General features: G+C 39.6%; 1 protein-coding gene across 1 annotated transcript in view; it reads right to left on the bottom strand.

The window, feature by feature from the left end:
- The window catches only part of LOC127412901 (teneurin-3-like), a 203,018-nt gene extending 184,021 nt beyond the window's left edge, over nt 1–18,997 (bottom strand). Inside the window, exon 1 of the mRNA XM_051649606.1 lies at nt 18,815–18,997. The gene's annotated coding sequence lies outside the window, so the exon portion shown is untranslated. The remainder of the gene's footprint in view (nt 1–18,814) is intronic.
- Nucleotides 18,998–20,556: the final 1,559 nt, after the last annotated feature.

The raw sequence follows: 20,556 nt of genomic DNA, 5'->3' as shown, positions 1-20,556 counted from the left end.
ATACAGTGTCTTTTTCACTGTATTAAAGTTTGCATTCATAGTAACACTGTTTTTTGTTGCAGAATAATGCCCTGCAGTGCACACTTTGTTTCTTGTACATTTGTTTGTGTTTAAGAGAAGATGATTTAATAAAATATGAAATATTAATGAGACAAGTTTTGTATAAATATTTTGGTTTAATTAATTGTTATATTAATCAAGTAATAATTATAAAAAATCTTTAGAATAATCAACAAATTAGTCGTTAATCGACTAATCGGAAAAATAATCGTTAGATTAATCGATGAAAAAATAATCGTTAGATGCAGCCCTAATTACAAGTACACACTACTAAGACAGACAGAAAACATGGACAAGTTCTTGAAAAGGAAAACTATCGACGATGGTTATGTGGGATAGTGGTGTGCCATGGGATTTTTTTAATTGTAAAAAGTGTGCCGTGGCAAAAAAAAGGTTGGGAAACACTGACCTAAACCACAAAGAGTTAATCTGCAAAAAAGCGTCCAAAAGAAAACACACAGCAGTATGTAAATTCTGCAATGCTTACTGAGATGGCTGGGACCACGTCAAACATTTATCAGCACTTAGAAAGGAAGCATAAAGAAAGGTAAGCCAAGTATATGTGATGCTAGCAAAGATAGCTAACTATCATTAGCAATCTGCCTCTTGCTGCATTCCATTCAACTCGGAAAGTCGGATTTTTCAACTTCCTACTGGGAAAAGTGCAATGGAAAGCCACTTGAAGTTGTAATTACAACTTGGAAAGTTGTGCAGAAATTTTAAACTCCAAATTTTGCTGAGATGCAGGTGCGTGATGTCACACAATCATGTCGCACCCAGGAAGATGTACAAAATAATTGATAAACATTCACTTTTATTAAATAATATTGATAAATTAGTCAAAGTTCATTACATGATATTAAAGCTTGTTTAACAAATGTTAGCAGAGTAGCAGGTGTTCAAAACATGGTAAATTATACTCTCTTTTGATAATCGTACACCTGTAGCACAAATGCTAGTGTTGCAGATTGTTTATGAATTGAGTTGTTAGGAGATATCTCTGGTGACAGTCAAGCATCTGCTAAGCTAACATGAGCGTTGCAGTTTTGTTTCCTTTAACGTCATCTTCCGAGCATGCCTTTAGACGGAGATCAGAGATATCAAGTGGAATATCCCACATCCAATTTGAATGGAACGCAGCATCTGTACCTAAACTCATCTTCACCCCTCACCCAAAGAGATTAGCAAGTATTAGCTATACATATTAGCTACCTATGTATTTACTGTTTTTTTAGGGCGCTAGTTTCAGTTGCTTGCCAGCTATTTGCCACCTAGCTAGGTGCGCAAGCTACCTAATTTAGTTAACATATATTGAGGGATGTAGCTAATACAGTGTTAACTTTGTGAGAGATTGAGGGGACAGGGCATGTAGTGACAAATTGTTGATCCCAAGTTACGTTTTTTCTTGTGATAAACTATGAAAAGACAGGCCACGTAAAGCTATGTAGCTATTGTGTATAAAATTACGTTACACCGACGTTAGCTAATGTCAGCTCCGATATAAATGCTACATGCCGTGGTAACACTCCCTTACTTGGATGAGAGAGCTAGAGATGTGACAGCAGAAAGTGGAGACCGAGTAATGAAAAATGATTCACTTATATGAAAAATTTTAATTTTAAATAGGCTACTTTGCTTATGTTTGGCATTCTCTGTTCTATTTTCTAGATTTAGCTATGTGGTTAACAAATTGTACACATTTATACAAGGCTTGTTGTTGGTTCAAAAACTACAAACTTACTATATTGTTTAAGAAAAGACAGAGAAAAGTGAAGACTTAAGTATTGGATAATTGTTTGATATATTCTACACTTAATGATGGTTTCTAGGGGAGTCATCCAGAAAACCTGATGCAATGCTTGCACAAAAATGTTGGATGGTAAAACTTGGTAAAGGAGTGTTGAATAAATATGGTTAAATTGATTTCAGCTCCTTAATGTTTGTTTGTATTTGCTTGCTCATAGAAAACAAAGGAAAATTCACACATAAAATTCACATTTGCAATGCCTTTTGATTATTTTATCAAGACATTTCTCATGGTACACTGATACACACACACATATATATATATGGCAATAAAATATATGAATGAAGAGGAAACTTCATTTGTTTTCTGTGGGTGTTTTTATGGGAATGTGGATCTTTCACATCAATTTGAGGAGTGCCTATGGTTTGCATGTTTTATCGTAAGTGTGTCATGCAGTGTGGGACTCGCACTGGTCTGGTCTTGGACTTGACTCGGTCTTGCCCTGCCTTGGTCTCAACCCCTCAAAGTCTTGGTCTTGTCTCGGTCTCAATACACTCTGGTTTTGGTCTTGACTTGGTCTCTGTTTAGGTGGTCTTGACTACAACACTGTTTAGAGGTATTTTTAAAAGATGATTTTACCCTTTATTGTTAGCAAGCACATTTATTACTACCTTTTAAGTCGGGCACAAGCTGAATAGTCGGTTAAGAGCTAACGATTAATCGTTGCAATAATCGCCAGAATAGTCTAATACTCGTTCTAATAATCATTAGATTAGTCGATTATCAAAATACAACCCCAATTCTGAAAAAGTTGGGACAGTATGAAAAATGCTAATAAAAACAAAAGTGTGATTTGTAAGTTATATTCACCCTTTGCTATATTGAAAGCACTATAACTACATATTATTTAATGTTTTTCCTTGTGAATTTCATTGTTGTTTGAAAATGTACAGTAATTTCAAATCAGATGATTGCAACACGCTCCAAAAAAGTTGAGACAGGGGCAATTGTAACATTGGCTGGCACTGGCAATGACAAAGACGATGGAGTGAAGAACCCAAGTGCAATTTTATTAACAAAAGTGAGATCCAAAAACCCTAACTCTAAATGTGAACAAAACAGAAACATGAACTTGACTTAACTAAACTTGTCATGACTTGGTAGACTATGAAACAAACCATAAACATGACTTGACCAGACCAGACCAGACCAGACCAGACCAGACCATAGAACCAACAACAATACATTCACAAACAATACCTGACCATGGACAATGGCAAACATGAGGGTTAAATACTTTGACATGGGAGAACACATGACAAAGATAACCAATGACAAGACTGAACTAATAATTAGACAATGAAACATGAACCAATGACATAACAGATCTGATAACAAGATAACTAGACAATAAACCAATAAAACAAGACACATTAATGAACTAGGGATGTGCGCTATGACTAATTTGACTGTCGTTTAAACTGAGGTTTTGTAACCGACTAGTCTAAAGAGAAACCAACCTTCAGAAAACATTTAAAAAAAAAAAAAGTTTTTATGCGACCCATTTAAAATAATTAATCTATTCCAAATCCGATGCTAAATTCCACTGAAAAGGGTCATTTATCTGCGACATGCTCGCCTTGAATTATGATCATTGTACATTACATTTAGAACATGACATGCATTCACTGAATCAACATTACCAAATATTTAACAGACATATTTATTGAAAACAATTGAATGAATAGTGCAGGATTAATGGAACAACCCTAAAAGCCTGTTCTAAATGGAAATCACCCAGTAAAAGTTACTTAACATATTAAAACAGTCAGAACATTGTTGAAAATAATTAACAGGTAGACTAAGCCAAATCTATGAGAGAGAAAAGAATGTGCTGAAAGTCACGCGTATTTCACGATGTGCAGTGTATTAGCCATTGATCTAATATGATAGCTGTTCGGTAAAGAACGTTAACCGATAACAGTTACGATGTAAAAAAAAAAAAAAAAAAAGTAGCTATAGGATAGAAAAAATAGGCCTGTGATGTAGTCTGTAATAAACCTAATGTATTCTAAACATGACATGCACACAGAATCAAAGATAGTTTAACCAGTTAAGCAGTCGGCACCTCGTTGAAAATAGCCTTCTTAATCAGTAGATTAAAAAAATGGCATACCTAGTCTAAAACAGTTATTTTCTAGGCTACTTACTCAAAAGCATACATTTTTTGATGAGTAAAATTAACCCGTCGACATGGTCTGGTGAAAGACAGGACTTGACTCACCTGAGGCGTCTATCCTGCACTTGAAAAAGCCCGCTCAGTGGAAAAATAACATCCACGCCTGCAGAGATGTAAAGAAGACTCAAATGTGAAAACATCCATAGGGACTTTCAAACATTTGGAAAGCCGATTCCCGCACCACCGAAGTGATTTCATAACTACTTTGCTGAGTTTGCTTGTCTAGCGAGAGGACATTTTTCTGCGTGCGCCGCGAGAGAGAGGGAAGAAGCACGTGCAGCCTGAGGTGAAATTAAACTCTGTATCTGCTCCAGATATCCTCTTTTTTAAATAATATTTGTACTATTAATTCTATTTAAAATATGTAACATTAATATGACAGTAATTTAAGTGCAGCCTCTGTAAAAATATAAAGCCAAACGTAAATAAGTAAAAAATATTATCATTTTAATGGGGGGGAAATATTAACCGACTAGTAATTCCAGTGTCAACTAACAGCATCAGAACCGTTTAGTCGACTAATCTCGCACATCCCTAGAATGAACATGGAGGGAAACATGAAATCACATGACCAGGGGACCACATGACATGAAACAGGAACTAGATTTTCAAAATAAAAGACATGAAACACATGAAAAAAACACATTAAACATTACATATCCCCTCCACTAGGGGCGGCTCCCGACGCCCCAACACATGAACAAACACATTAAAGATTACATGATCCCAAAGTTCTTTAGGGAGCTGGGGGGGGGGTCTTCAGGCGTGGCTTGGCAAGACAAGGCGTGGAGCATGGGATCAAGGCAACGTCTGTGGAAGGTGGCGCCATGAGAGACTCTAGGGGCAGAGCCTTGAGAGACGGAGCCATGGAAGGCGGAGCCGTGAGAGACTTGAAGGGTGACACCAGGGAACTTGGTACCCAGAGAGTAGCCAGTGGCTTGAAGGGCCAGGGTAGAGCCAGAGGCAGGGAGGACCAAGGCAGTGCCGGAGGTTCGGAGGAGCAAGGTGGAGCTGGGGGATTGGAAGACTGAGGCGGAGCCAGTGGGGCTGAGGACCAAGGCGGAGCCGTAGGGATGGAGGTCCCTGCTGGAGCTGAGGGATCAGAGAGACAAGGCGTAGCCAGAGGATCTGAGAGCCAAGGCGGAGCCAGGTGACTGACAGACCAAGGAGAAGCTGGAGGGACGAGGGACCCCGGTAAAGCCGACAGGCTGAAGGACCACAGTGGATCCAAGGGAACGTAGATGTCGAGGGATTCGACAGGCCAAGGAAGATTCCAGGGCTCGGAGAGTCTAGGCGGGGTCGGAGGGTCGAAAGTTCCCCTTGCCTGATCAGGAGAACTGAGGATGGGCACAAGGGCGGGAACCAATTCCAGCTCAAATAGCCCAGTGAGAGATGGCTCTGGAACAAACAAGGCCCGCAACGCTGGTTCGTTGGCCAGAGATGAGCCTGAGACCTTGCATGGAGCAGACTGAAGCTTGGCTGTGACGTGGCATGGAGCACATTGAGGCATGGCTGTGACGTAGCATGGAGCAGGCTCAGACGTGGCTGTGACATGGCATGGAACAGGCTCAGGCGTGGCTGTGACATGGCATGGAGCAGGCTCAGGCTTGGCTGTGACGTGGCATGGAGCAGGCTCAGGCGTGGCTGTGACGTGGCATGGAGCAGGCTCAGGCGTGGCTGTGACGTGGCATGGAGCAGGCTCAAGTGTGGCTGTGACATGGCATGGAGCAGGCTCAAGTGTGGCTGTGATGTAGAATGGAGCAGGCTCAAGTGTGGCTGTGATGTGGCATGGAGCAGGCTCAGGCGTGGCTGTGACGTGGCATGGAGCAGGCTCAGGCGTGGCTGTGACATGGCATGGAGCAGGCTGAGGCGTTGCTGTGACATGGCATGGAGCAGACTCAGGATCTGGGGCAAAACATGGCACTAGTTCAGCGGCCATGACGTGGAACTCTGGCTCGGCGGCCACGATGTGGAACTCTGGCTCAGCGGCCACGATGTGGGACGCTGGCTTGTCGACCACGACGTGGGACGCTGGCTCGCCGACCATGATGTGGGACGCTAGCTCACCGACCATGACGTGGGACTCCAGCTCGGCATCTGCCTCCCCCACAGTGAACGTAGAACCAATAATCTGCAGGGCAAGGTTGATATACTGAGCCAGGCTGTGGGTACTCTGACCGCTTGGCATCAGAGAAGAGAGTGGCTCATTCGGTCCAAAACGGAAAATGTCTTTGTGGGCGACCTCATTAAAGTACACCCGGCAGGCCAGTGTGCAGAAGTCCTCCACATAATCCTCCATGGGACGATTCCTCTGACGTAGGCGTAGAACTTGGATTGCTGGGTTCATTTTGGTCGGTCAGGTATTCTGTAACATTGGCTGGCGCTGGCAATGACAAAGACAGTGACGATGGAGTGAAGAACCCAAGTGCGATTTTATTAACAAAAGTGATATCCAAAAACCCTAACTCTAAACATGAACAAAACATAAGCATGAACTTGACTAAACTAAACTTGACATGACTTGGTAGACTATGAAACAAAACGTAAACATGACTTGACCTGACTAGACTTGACTTGATCATAGAACCAACAACAATACATTCACAAACAATACCTGACCATGGACAATGGCAAACATGAGGGTTAAATACTTGGACATGGGAGAACACATGACAAAGATAACCAATGACAAGACTGAACTAATAATAAGACAATGAAACATGAACCAGTGACATAAAAGGACTGATAACAAGATAACTAGACAATAAACCAATAAAACAAGACACATGAATGAACATGGAGGGGAAACATGAAATCACCTGACCAGGGGACCACATGACATGAAACAGGAACTAGATTTTCAAAATAAAAGACATGAAACACATGAGCAAACACATTAAACATTACAGCAATTTAAGACTAATAACAATTTTATGAGTTGAAATAACAAGGCGATGTGAAACAGGATATGTTAAACAGGTGAGGCAATCGTGTCATAGTATATAGGGAGCCTCCAAAAATAGCCTAGTCCTTCAAGAGCAAAAATAACACGAGACAAGACTTGTCAATTTGTCAACAGATGCTTCAGCAAATAATCCAGCACTTTGAGAAAAATGTTCCCCAAAGACAAATTGGAAGGATTTTGGGCATTTCACCCTCTACAGTGCACAATATAGTTAAAAGATTCAAGAAGCCTGGTCAAATCTCGGCACGTAAAGACGAAAACCACTCCAACAATCATCCATTTGATTATCTAATCAGCCAATCGTGTGGCAGCAGTGCACAAAATCAGGCAAATACGGGTCAGGAGCTTCAGTTAATGTTCACATCATCCATCAGAATGGGGAAAAAATGTGATCTCAGTGATTTGGACCGTGGCATGATTGTTGGTACCAGATGGGCTAGTTTGAGTATTTCTGTAACTGCTGATCTCCTGGGATTTTCACACACAACAGTCTCTAGAATCTACTCTGAATGGTGCCAAAAACAAAACACATCCAGTAAGTTTCAGTTCTGTGGATAGATATGCCTTGTTGTTGAGAGAGGTCAACAGAGAATGGCCAGACTAGTTCGAGCTGACAGAAAGGCTATGGTAACTCAGATAACCACTCTGTACAATTGTAGTGAGCAGAACAGCATCTCAGAAAAAAGCATCTCAGAATGAACAACACGTCGAACCTTGAGGCAGATGGGCTACAACAGCAGAAGACCATGTATATATTCAGTATCCTCTAGATACTTCCTAAACTAGGCTAAAAGAACTAGGGATGCACGATATATCTGGGAAATATGTATCTGGGAAAATCGAAATATTATTATTGCTCCAATAATGGAATTACCACCGATATTTTTGCAGATAATTTGTTACAGTTTATTTGCATGCGGCTAAGAATCTCTGACTGCCTGCGGCTTCTTCAGGCCGGAACTCAGGCATCCACAAGCGACAGTGCACATGTGCATAGACAACGTATCTGTGTGAGAGCCAAATTCATGTCACTCTGTAAGAATTATTTCAACATTTCTGCACCTTTTTACATTGTTTGGGGTCTGGTATTAATTCGGGTAATAAGCGTCTGTAAATGAGAGGCGCATGAGCACAATGCACACACATACATAAAACACACAAACCACCACTGCACTTGCAATCTGACTGCTAGAATAAATATTACACCATTTATACAGAGATTAGTGTTCGTATTGTGTGTTTTGTTGTTTAATGTGCTGTTTATCGCCTCATTTTGGTTTAATGCATTATTACAGCTGTTAGAAGTTCATTATTCTCTCTCTGTTAGCGAGTCATCTATATTACCATAAATACTAATTTAAATGGCCACCATACAATTACCCAAGCATAATTTATTTCTCATTCAAACCCGCATACATCTGTAATATAGGCAAATTTCTGGTTCATGTCACATCTGCCGAACCTTAAATAGCAGGAAGTCCAAATTCCAAGTTTTAAATGACATCTATTTTTTCAAATGAGAAGCTTTTCTTGAATGAACTAGCAGTTCCAGGTTAAAGGATTAAAATTAAAAATTAAAAATTAAAAATTAAAACAAATATTGGTTGTCATTATTGGCCAAATTGAGCTGTGAATTATTGGTTATCGGTATCGCCCAGAAAATCGCATCACTACCAGCCAAGTGTTCGTTCTTTAAAGTAATCCTCTGAAGTGGTTTCAACTGAATAATTTTGAAGGTGCGAAAAATGACAATGGGTTAGCCAATGGTTTAGCCAATCTGTTTTTTAGTATTCAGCAAACAAACCTCATCACACAACACCAGAAATTTGAATCAAAATGAAGGTACTCCATCCTAAACTAAATTAAAAATCATCTATTTAATTTCATTACAGAATATTACTTGCTTGCCTGATGAGTGCCATATCATCCTGCATTTCTCAACCCATTTCTCATATTATACCCTCTCCCCCATTATACTCTTTCTCTCTCTTTAGTTCCTGTTCTCATATATGGCATTATCCTTTGACTGTCAACTCTGTAGGACATTAATGTAAATCTCTTGGTTCCAGAGCTGAGGCAGTTTGGGAGAGAGATACTGGCGAGTTTCATTGCCTGGTCAGTGCACTTCCTGCCTGTGGCAAATCATAGGCTGCCTCCAACACAGCAGAAGGCAGGCAAGAGAGCTCCACAGCAAACTGGATAGCAGTGTAAGGGGGGTGTTGAAGGGAGAGTGAGAGAAAGAGAAGGAGAGATAATTTAGGACTAATGTTATGGGGGTTGGAAAAAAGTGTACTTGTAGGCAGCCAAGTCTGTCATGGACTTTAGGATATCTAAAGCCAACACACTATAACAGCAAAATCGTCAGGATTCCTATGACTTTTCTAAATTTGGCTAATTCTAAATTTGATATTGTGCGACTGCACTTGTTTTAATTCCCACAACTTTCACTACAGCCAATGATGTAGGACATCGTTTACATCTAATACGTGACAATTACTTACTTCTGTCACACACAACAGCTTCCTATCATGTTTACACACTCTACTGAATGGTTAAGTATAGATAAGGGGTTTGGGTAAGGGCATAATATTAATACACATTTTCATATAAAGGACGTCTTTTATAATGTTGATGGGCTGAGTAAGTTATGGTGTTTTTTTTTTGTTTTTGTTTTTTTGCACGGCCTCCGAGTTAGTTTGGCTCTTGATTATCCGATGAACCGGGATGCCGGTTTTGTTTTTTCGCGCTGGCTCTGCCTAACGGCTGGAGCTTGTTTTGTGGAATTACACTACTTCGGGACAGTTTTGGTTAAATATGTTTGTTCTTTGTGCTTATGCCTCCTAGTAGAATGATTACCTCATCTGCTGCACTCATAACAGCCAGTTCACTGAACAATTGTTTGTCTGTCCGAGGAAACTGAACGGTTTTATATCAGCTGGAGTTTATTTTGAGGAGGAACACACCATCAAGACAGTTCTGTGAATGAATCTACATGTTTTTTCTGTTATTCTGCCTGTTGGCTGGGGTATGTTTTACAAAGTATTTTCTGTTATTGTAATTGTGCCTCACAAAATTTGTGCAGAAGCGCCGGACTCGAGCAATCCGATGGCAAAGTTGTCGCAGGGGCTCTCGTAGGCGTACATGGACTCTTTGAGTTTAGGGGGATTGTCGCCGGTTGGCGCTGTTGTGCATGGGGTTAATGTGCACATTTTTCATTTTTCTGTTTGTTTTGTTCCGGGGGAAGTTCGGGTTTGATTGTTGCATTAATGGGGAATGTGGTCTGTATAATTTTGTTTTCGACACACTCATTTTTTGTTTTTTTTATTATATCAATATGTCAAATGTTAATTTGAATGGGTTATCTCTCTCCACATGGAATGTAAATGGGTTGGGGCACCCCATAAAAATAAGGAAGGTTATTTCTTTTCTTAAGCGCAAGAAATATGATATAGTGTTTCTTCAAGAAACGCATCTTTCCCCGCAAGAAGCTGAAAAATTTGGGAAGATATGGGGTGGACATGTTTTCTTTAGTGCTGGCTCAAGTAAGAGCAGGGGAGTCATTATATTGATTAATAAACGTCTACAATTCAAATGTCTCAAACAGATTAAAGATCAATTAGGAAGCGTCATTGTTGTGTTAGGAGAAATTCAGGGTCAAAGGTTGATTTTAGCTAATATTTACGCACCTAACACTGATGATCAGGGCTTTTTTATAGGTCTTGAAGGGATGTTGCAAGCTGCTGGCACCCCTCATGACATAATATTGGGAGGCGACTTTAATCTTTTGATGGACTCAGTTCTTGATCACAGTGAAGCAAAATTGTGTAAACCCCCTAGAGCTACATTGACACTTCACAAGATTTGTAAATATCTTGGTCTTGTAGATATCTGGCGACTTTTGAACCCATCTGGTAGGGATTATAAATTTTTTTCATCAGTTCATAAGATTTACTCTAGAATAGATTTTTTTTTTTGATATCGAAGTCCCTCATTTCATCTGTTGTTGATTGCTCAATTGGAAATATCTTAGTCTCAGATCACGCCCTGGTAAGTTTAGAGATATTGCCACATACAGAGAAAAGGAAATCATATAATTGCCGCTTTAATGTATCCCTTTTGCAAAATCCTGATTTTCAACAAATGTTAAAGACTGAAATCAGTGTCTATATGGAGTCCAACTGGTACTCAGTATCCTCTGTGGGCGTGGCTTTGGAGGCACTTAAGGCAGTTCTTAGGGGTCGAATCATACAGTATGCCTCATTTATCAAAAAATCCAAAGCACGAGAACTTGTGGAGTTGGAAGGAAATATTAAAAGTGCCGAGGCAGAGCTGAAGCGCCGTATGTCATCTGATGTCCTCAGAGAATTGACCCGATTGAAATACAGGTATAATACTATTCTGTCGCAGAAAGTGGAGTTTTGGTTGTTCAGGGCAAGACAGTCATACTTTGAGTCAGGGGACAAAGCAGGGAAGCTTTTGGCTAGATATATTAAGCAGAGAGAGTCTTTTTCTACTATTCCCTCAGTGAAATCTGCTGGTGGTGAAATTTTTACCTCAGCCATTGATATTAATAATGCTTTTAAAGAATTCTATCTTGATCTCTATAGTTCCACGTCTTCGTCTACTGATGAGGATATTAGGAACTTTGTGGAACCATTAGAACTCCCGAAACTGACGAATGAGCAAAAAACTCTCTTGATTCTGAGATAACCTCGGAGGAACTTGACGAGGTAATCAAGTCCCTACCTACTGGTAAGGCTCAGGGGCCAGATGGTTTTGCCGCTGAATTTTTTAGATCTTATGCTACAGAACTGGCTCCACTTTTGTTAGAAGTTTATACTGAATCATTAAAGAATGGAAAGCTTCCACCAACCATGACACAAGCCCGGATCAGTCTGATTCTTAAAAAGGACAAAGATTCAAGCAAGTGTAAAAGTTACCGTCCAATTTCCCTGATCCAGCTAGATGTAAAAATTCTGGTTAAAATTTTGGCTAACCGATTAAGTAAGTAACCGACATCTCTTATACATATAGATCAAGTGGGGTTTATTCGGGGCCGCAGCTCTTCTGACAACATCAGGCATCTCATCAACATCATGTGGTCAGTGGCGAATGATCAGACTCCGGTCGCTGCCATCTCACTTGACGCCGAAAAGGCGTTTGATATGGTAGAATGGGATTATCTTTTTAAGATTTTGGAAATATATGGGTTCGGGAGTACGTTTATTAGTTGGATTAAGTTACTTTATAAACACCCTGTAGCAGCGGTACAAACAAATGGATTAATTTCAGATTATTTTACTCTGGATAGGGGCACCCGTCAGGGCTGCCCTCTTTCCCCATTATTGTTCTGTCTTGCCCTGGAACCATTAGCAGCCGCGATAAGAAAAGATGATGATTTTCCAGGGGTGATGGCGGGAGGTGTGGCGCATAAGCTTCTGCTTTATGCAGATGATATTTTATTATTTGTCTCCGACCCCACTAGATCTATGCCTTGCCTCTACAGAATTATTAATTCCTTTTCCAAGTTCTCAGGATACAAAGTCAATTGGTCTAAATCCGAAGCTTTGGCTTTGACAGCATACTGGCCAGCCAGGTGCCTTCCAGTGGCCCAAACAGGGCATTAAATATTTGGGCATTTTATTCCCAACAAATTTGTCTGATTTAGTCAGAGTTAATTTTGACCCTTTAATAAAACGGTTTTCGAGCGATGTAGACAGGTGGGTTTCATTACATTTATCGATGATTGGGAAGGTTAATGTTATTAAAATGAACTGTATTCCAAAATGTAACTACTTGCTACAGTCTCTCCCTGTAGATGTCCCCCCCTCTTATTTCAAGCAATTTGACAGCATAGCGAAGTCTTTCATTTGGAGTGGTAAGCGCCCCAGACTACAGTTCAATAAATTACATAGGTTGATTGACAAAGGTGGGCTACGCCTACCCAAGATTTTGTTTTATTATTATGCATTCGGTCTCAGACATTTGGCTCTTTGGTCGCTTCCACCTGAAAGAGCCCCTCCCTGGTTCTGCATTGAACAAGAACTCCTTGCCCCTATTTTGCCATTGCACAGCCTTTCCATCAAACTAAATAGAGAAGTTAAATCACACCCCATTATTTCACATTTACACTCAGTGTGGACAAAAGTGTCCAGAGTGTTTAATTCAGATATTTATCTAAATGTTGCCTCGAGTCTATGGCTAAACCCCAAACTATGCATTAATAAGTCCCCTTTTTGTTGGTCAGAGTGGATTGCGGGGGGGGGGGGGGTTAATTCACTCGGGGATCTTTACGAGAGCGGTGTGATGAGAGCCTTTGAAAATCTGGTTCAATATTTTGGGATCCCCAGATCTCAGTTTTTTAGGTATCTTCAGTTACGCCATTTGCTCTGTACTATTTTTGGGAGTAGCATACACCCCCCTAAAGCAGCAAATACTCTAGGAGTGGTGATTTCTGCTTTTGGAAAGGGCCAAGAGGCATCAGTGTATTACTCCTTATTAATTCAGAGTCTGGGGGACGGAGTCTCAACCACTCTCAAGAGATTATGGGAGAAAGATTTAAACCTGGAACTGGAGGAGAGAGAATGGGCTAGGATTTTAAAAAACATAAAAACTGCATCGAGAGATGCAAGGGTGCACCTTATACAATTCAAGATTTTACATCGGTTCTATTGGACCCCCTCTAAATTGTATAGGCTTGGTCTTAAAGACACACCCACCTGCTGGCGATGCCAATCAGAGGAAGGAGACATGGTCCATGTTTTTTGGTGGTGCGCTGAGATTCAGGAATTTTGGTTGAAGGTACAGAGTGTTCTGTGTGACGTGTTGGGCATTCAGATTTCGTTTTGCCCCAGACTCTGTGTTTTGGGTGATGGGGCGGTCATCGACGTAGGTGATAAATACATAAACAATTGGATCCTCACTAGTGCAATGATAGGCAGGCAGATTGTTTTAAGGGGTTGGAAGTCGGTGGGAGCACCCTCAATTTGGGAGTAGTGCGAGGAGATGGGAAGGGTGGCAGCCTTCGAAGAGGTATCATGTAGAAGGCTGGGGATATGGGATTCTTTTATTGGGAAATGTGGTAGATATTTGATGTTTTGGGGGGGGGCTCTCGCAGTGGGTCTGTGGAGAGAGAGGTATAGTTTAGAGTTGTATGTTTATTATAGGTGTATGTGTGTATATGTTTATGTTTGTATGTATGTGTATGTGTGTATGTATATGTATATATATATATATATATATATATATATATATATATATATATATATATATATGTGTGTGTGTGTATATGTATATATATATATATATATATATATATATATATATATATATATATATATATATATATATGTATATGTATATATTTATTTATTCTTTTATTCTCTGTAAATGTGTGTACTTATATAAGACCACTGGGATGTTCGTTTGGGGTGGGGTTCTTGATTGGGGAGGGGAAGTAGTGGGTGTTAATGTCAATTCACTGTATATATGTTTTGTTTTTCTTTATTTTGAAAATTAATAAAATGTTAATCACAAAAAAAAGAATGTGCTCAACAATACACAAAGATCAGATACTACTTTTCAGCTCAAACTACACTGCATGTCTGCTGCATTATAATTTTGACTAAAACAGCTTGTTTATAAAGGACAATATCTATACATCCATCAAAAGCATTAATTAGAGTATTACAGGTTCTGCTCTTGCTGTAAATTCCTTAGAGAATTTGTGTGTGTGTGTGTGTGTGCATATCTTGAAATCCTTATTTGTCCTATACTTAGCTATAGTGACAAGCCAATTTTAAATGACACTAGTTTAAAGAGTAATCAATATGTGTAAATCCTTGTTGACATGCTGATGTCCACGAGGGAAATCAGCTGTCAATTTAGCTGTAGGATCCTTTAACTGTAACTGCCAAAAAACAGTGCTTTGTATGGCATCTCCAACTCTTTTACAGTACCTTTACATTGATTAGCCATTAATTCTCTGAAGTGTTAAAACTGTTTTGCATTGAGCAAATGTTGAGCAAGATGTACTTGTACCTGTCTCTTGGCATGTATGCTTGCTTGTTTAAGCTTTACTATGTGTGCTTGTAGGTCGAAGCATGTAATGACTAAAAAAGGGATAAACCTCATGTAAACAGCATGGATGGATATCTGCCAAGGACAGTTTCCAAGTCCACCACAATTTAAAAAAATAAAAATAAAATACACTTTACTGACAATTAATTAAACAACATTTTGGAGAGACGATAAATCAGATAAATCCTTTACAGGCTGTGATAACCTGGACAATGTTAACCTGACAGAGATCAGGTCTGTCCACTGTGATTATGCAGAATAAATAGAGTGTAAATGTGATATGCAGAGCCCGCCGTGCTTGAAGTGTGTGTTTGTCAGGGTACATTAACCTACGCCTGTTTGCTTAGCACTGTTGAAACAGGCACTGATGGCTAAACTACTTTCACACACACTCACGCATATACACATTGTCTTATTCATTCTGTCTCTCGCTGTGCTGGACTAAAAAAGCGACCTCACCAGGAGTGTTCAAGAAAATCAAAGCAAAGTTTTTTACAAACTACCAGACATAAAAAAAAAATTTAAAAAAAACATTCATTTATAGATGTACTGCTACAGACTGAGCAGTTAAATGGCAATGAAAAATACTGAATGTGTCCCTCAGTCTGAAAGACTGACTACGGTCGGTAACATGAAGAAAGAAAAGGCTATTGATTCTGGGTTCAATACAAGTTAAGCTCAATCGACAGCATTTGTGGCATAATTTTGATTACCACAAAAAATTATTTCGACTTGCCCCTCCTTTTCTATAAAAAGAGCAAAAATTGAGGTTACAGAGTGAGGCACTTACAATGGAAGTTAATTAATTTTTGGAGGATTTAATGGCAGAAATGTGAAGCTTATAATTTTATAAAAGAACATACATTCATTCTTCTGTTAAAACTCATGTATTATTTGAGCTGTAAATTGTCATTTTAGGGTTTTAGGGTTTGTTGACATTACATCGTCAAGGTTAGTAAGTGCCAAACCACTTGCCACCCCAACTCAGACCCTGCTCGCGTCCTGGAGACGGTGCGCAATGGCTTAACCCATCCGTGTTGCGCATAGTCCATAACAACGTTACGCTCGTGTCTGTCAGGACACAGCGTTCCGCCTCAGTAGACAACCCCCCATACCCGAACTTACCGGATGCCACCCCTTACTCAACTTTTGCGACCCCTTTGCAACCCCTGGCAAAAAAATACAAGACACGCACCTGGTTAACACGCATATTGATTAAGTCTTGTGGCTATACCTTTGAAATAGTGAGTATTTTAACGTGTACAAATTGGCCTCATTCACTTGTAGGTGCCTCACTGAAACCAGATTTTTGCTTTTTTTTAAAGAAAAGGAGGGGGAAGTCAAAGTAATTTTTTGTGGTAATCAATATTATACCACAAATTATGTTGATTGAGCTTCATTTGTATTGAACCCGAAATATTCCTCTAGATAATCCACTAACTTTTTTGAACTTGTTGGATGCACCCTTCAGTGATGCATGCTGAATAAGAGGGACACCAGATTTCTGTTTACGCTGATTGAATGATGCATGGCTGAATGCAATTTTTTTTTTAATTCACTGAGGTTTAACTTTGACCTTGCTTTATTTATTTATTTTTTGTTATTTGAACCATTGCTTTGGTTAAAGGCTACAATACGTCCTCCTGCCTGAATATGTGATACATGAGACAGACAAAGCCTTCTAAATGAGCAAATGACATTGATGACCTTTGTTGTTTTGTTTTTTCCTCTGTTCACCCTCCAATCCGGCAATGTGTATTTTTTTTCCTAATCAGAGGACAATGTGGACATGCGCTTTCTTTGTAATCAGGAGTCGTATGATCACAATGACCTCTATTTTCAACAAGTATCACAAATCTGTAAAGAACATGATAAACTGGCTGAGAATTTGTTGGGCTTCAATTTGGCATTGTCTTTTTCACAAAGTCTCATTGAAAAAATGTGGATCTACAGATCTATGTAACATGAATCTACAAATCAACTAGCCAATGCTGTTTTCTGTATAATGGTCGTGATCGTCAAATCAAAAATCAAAATGGCAGCCCTGTGTTGTTAGTTCCTATTTCGGTCAAAATAAACCCAGAAGTTGTCTTTTTTCGTTCGGCCACGTTTGATCACAATATAGTTTATTTTTATCAGTTTTTGAAGTCTGCTTTTCTCCATAGCATGTGGCAGACATACTGATATTTTAGGATAAAGACATAGTTTCAGTGACAAAACTAATACAGGATTAAGAGCAATGTTTCACTAAATCTGTCATAACATTGTCAAGCAAAATGAATGCAAAAAGCTATTAATACACCTCCAAAACAAAAGGACCCACTTTATATTAGGTGTCTTTACTACTGTATGTGCTTAAGCATTTGATACAATGTACTTATTATGTACATACAAGTTGTTGCATTGTACTTACATTAAAAGTACCTGCACTTAATTACATCTGCAGTTACCTCAAACTAATACCCCAACACTTACCTTAAACCCTAACACTATCCCTAAACCTACCCCAACCTCAACCTCAGTATTAGCAAATGTGAATCTTGTGGGAATTTTGAAGAACAACATGTAGTTACACAATAAGTGCATTGTATTGTATGTATTTTAATGTTAGTACATAGACACCTAATATAAAATGAGATCAAAAAACGATTGGGTCAATTACAGAGCTGCATGTATTTTGTTAAATCAGTATCTATGAGTACCTATTACTATAAGCATTGTTGAATTTATTTCTAAAGTAATTTCTTGTACAACGAGCGCCTTGATGACAAACGAGTCTTATTAGTGATATGCTCATCAACATGTAGTAGGCTACCCTAAGACAATAATGTAACTGTTCCCACGTTTAATGGGACGTTTAAATAAATGGTCCAGTCAGACCTATCAACTGGTCTTTTAATGAGCCTGCGCGAGCCAATGATTATATCGGCTAAACCGGTCAAATCTGGACTTGTGGATATCAATGTTTCAGTTCTCCGTGCGTCTCATGCTAAAGAGAACACTTAAATGATGCCTTGTTAAATTGGTCTCCTGACTAGGCCTGTAATTGAAATGTTGATCTCGTCATCATGATCCACAGCTGCTTCTAACACTTAACGAGGACTGCGTAAACTCTTTGACAGCCTGAGCGCGTGCAAGCCCAGCGTCTGGTCACTCGAGAGACCCAGCGAGGTGCTCTTTACATGATTATAACTACTGACTTTAATACGGCGACCTAGTGTGGAAACAATCAACGGGAACGTATTCAAACTGTCATGTTCTATCATTTCTAGTCACCTGAATTTGAAGAAAACACTCGTGGTGTGCTCTGTTTTGTCACTGGATATAAATGTTCAACTACCTGTTTGTATTCTGTGACTTTTGCTGGCAATCTTGTGCATGACAAGTACAGAAAAGCCCTTAATCCACTCACAAACTATTATATTCACACTGGTTATCTGAAGGTTGCTACATAAGTTTGTGTTTGGTTACAGTATTGTCAATGTCACTTAAGTAAATGAAGGCACTGGGTATTAAAAATTGCCATTTTACAGCTGCAAACGGTTCAATAAATTATTAGCTACATAAAGGCTGTACGTTTATATATTACAACCTTTTTTATAGACTTGCCACTAAATATGATGCCCTCCGCGCTGCAAATGATTGCCAAACGTTATTTACTAACAAGTAAAGCAACATTAATACAAATTAACCTGACCCGAATCCTTCAGACATGATTTCTTACCTTGTTAAATTCGGTTTAGATCCCCATTGTCATAGAAGGTAACACAAAACTTTACTGTAGGTATCCAAACTTATTATAATGCAGCAGCTGTGAGATGAGGTAAAATAACGGTTAAGAAGATACATTTCCCGCAGTCACGCCTTCCCGCTCATCTCACGAGACACACACTGAGTGCTCCCGCGCGAGGGGGTGGGGGGGCGGAGGGGATTTCTCAGCCAACGACCTCACTCTGCGTAAATAACGGAACAACGATCTGGACCCGTCAAACCCAGAGGTAATAGTCCAGAACCGTATAAAACGATAGTTCTATAGTTGGAGCCAAGGACTGTACCACTCCTTTGATCTCCCTGCGTGTGTGTGTGTGTGTGTGTGTGTGAGAGAGAGAGAGAGAGAGAGAGAGAGAGAGAGAGAGCGAGAGCGCTGCAGTGCTGATGAGAAGGGTATTTTGATCGGAGTGCGCGCGATACTTGTGAGGCAGTGTCATTAGCTGCAGGAAGACTCTCCAGTAAGCCAGACGCATCGCTGAATGCAACAAGAAATGAAAAACAAAATCTTTAAACTGTTTTCTCTTTCATTTTTCAAGCATACATTTATCTAAGTGTGCATTTTCCAAGAATAACAAGAGTCTCATAAACATATCATAAATAGCCATAAATAGATATCAAGAAAAATAAGAAGTTACATAAACATATTATAGCCTACATCACAGATTTCAGTGATGTAGAAATGTTCAAGATATTGTGCAATATTTTATTTAAGAACTCCCTAGTAAGCTCTAAAACATTCAACAAGCTATTAGAATCCCATTGTTCTGGAAGGAGGTATGGTATTTTATTGTGGTATTTTGCAGTCATAACAAATGTTGTATCAATGTAGTTATAAGTCTACTGTATAAAACAAGAACAGAAAAAAGTGGCCATGTTTTGGATATGCGTATGTTAAGAATGTCAAAGCAAAGATCTGATTGGTAAAAAGGTACTTTTTGATGTACACACACACACACACAAAAAAACCATTGTCATTAATTTGCTCTTGCCTGATGGCAATTGTGTTGATTGACTGTGAATCCCTTTGAAGAAAAAAAAAAGTACATTTTGCTTTTGTTAATTAGTTAATTAGCAGTGCAGATGCTGAAGTAGCTATGTGAGTTTTTTTCTCCAAAGTCTTGCCCGCTATGGCATTTTCCATGTAGTTGCCCATGCTTAGAGGACATTAGAGGGCCTTTTGGCTTTCATCAAAGAGCTGATGTGAAAAGCACATGGCATAGCCTATGAATCGCATTTTGATGGCTGTGAAATGACAGCTCTCACAGTGGCTGTGTGTGCAGAATGAAGATCATTAATTACAAAAGCCCAAGCTACTTAATCCCAATCGAAAGAGAGCTTGAGGCATCTGGCATTCTCTTGCCCTCCTCTGTTTTTCACTCCCCTTCTATGTCTCTTGTTTTCCCCTCAGTCGCCGCCACACCCGTCTGGTTGTCTTTTTTTCTTTGACTCATTCTTCTGTCTCCTTTGCCCTTGTATTCTTTTTCACTTTTATCTTCTCATTCTTTCTCTGAATTACCCTTTATCTTCTCCCGCTCTTTGCATGTCTATCTGACTGTCTCTCTGTGTCTCGTGGAGTCCAGCGAGAACAGAATCGAGAGATTGAGTCCAGAGGTTTGGACTCAGCAGGGGTGCGGTAGTGCAGTGGCTCTCCTCTCCTGTCCTTACCCTCCTTCTGCCTCCCAACCCTCAGACCAC

Source organism: Myxocyprinus asiaticus, chromosome 22 (genome assembly GCF_019703515.2).
Source record: "Myxocyprinus asiaticus isolate MX2 ecotype Aquarium Trade chromosome 22, UBuf_Myxa_2, whole genome shotgun sequence".
In the NCBI taxonomy this organism is placed as follows: domain Eukaryota; kingdom Metazoa; phylum Chordata; class Actinopteri; order Cypriniformes; family Catostomidae; genus Myxocyprinus; species Myxocyprinus asiaticus.
This window is presented reverse-complemented; position numbering and strand designations above follow the sequence as displayed.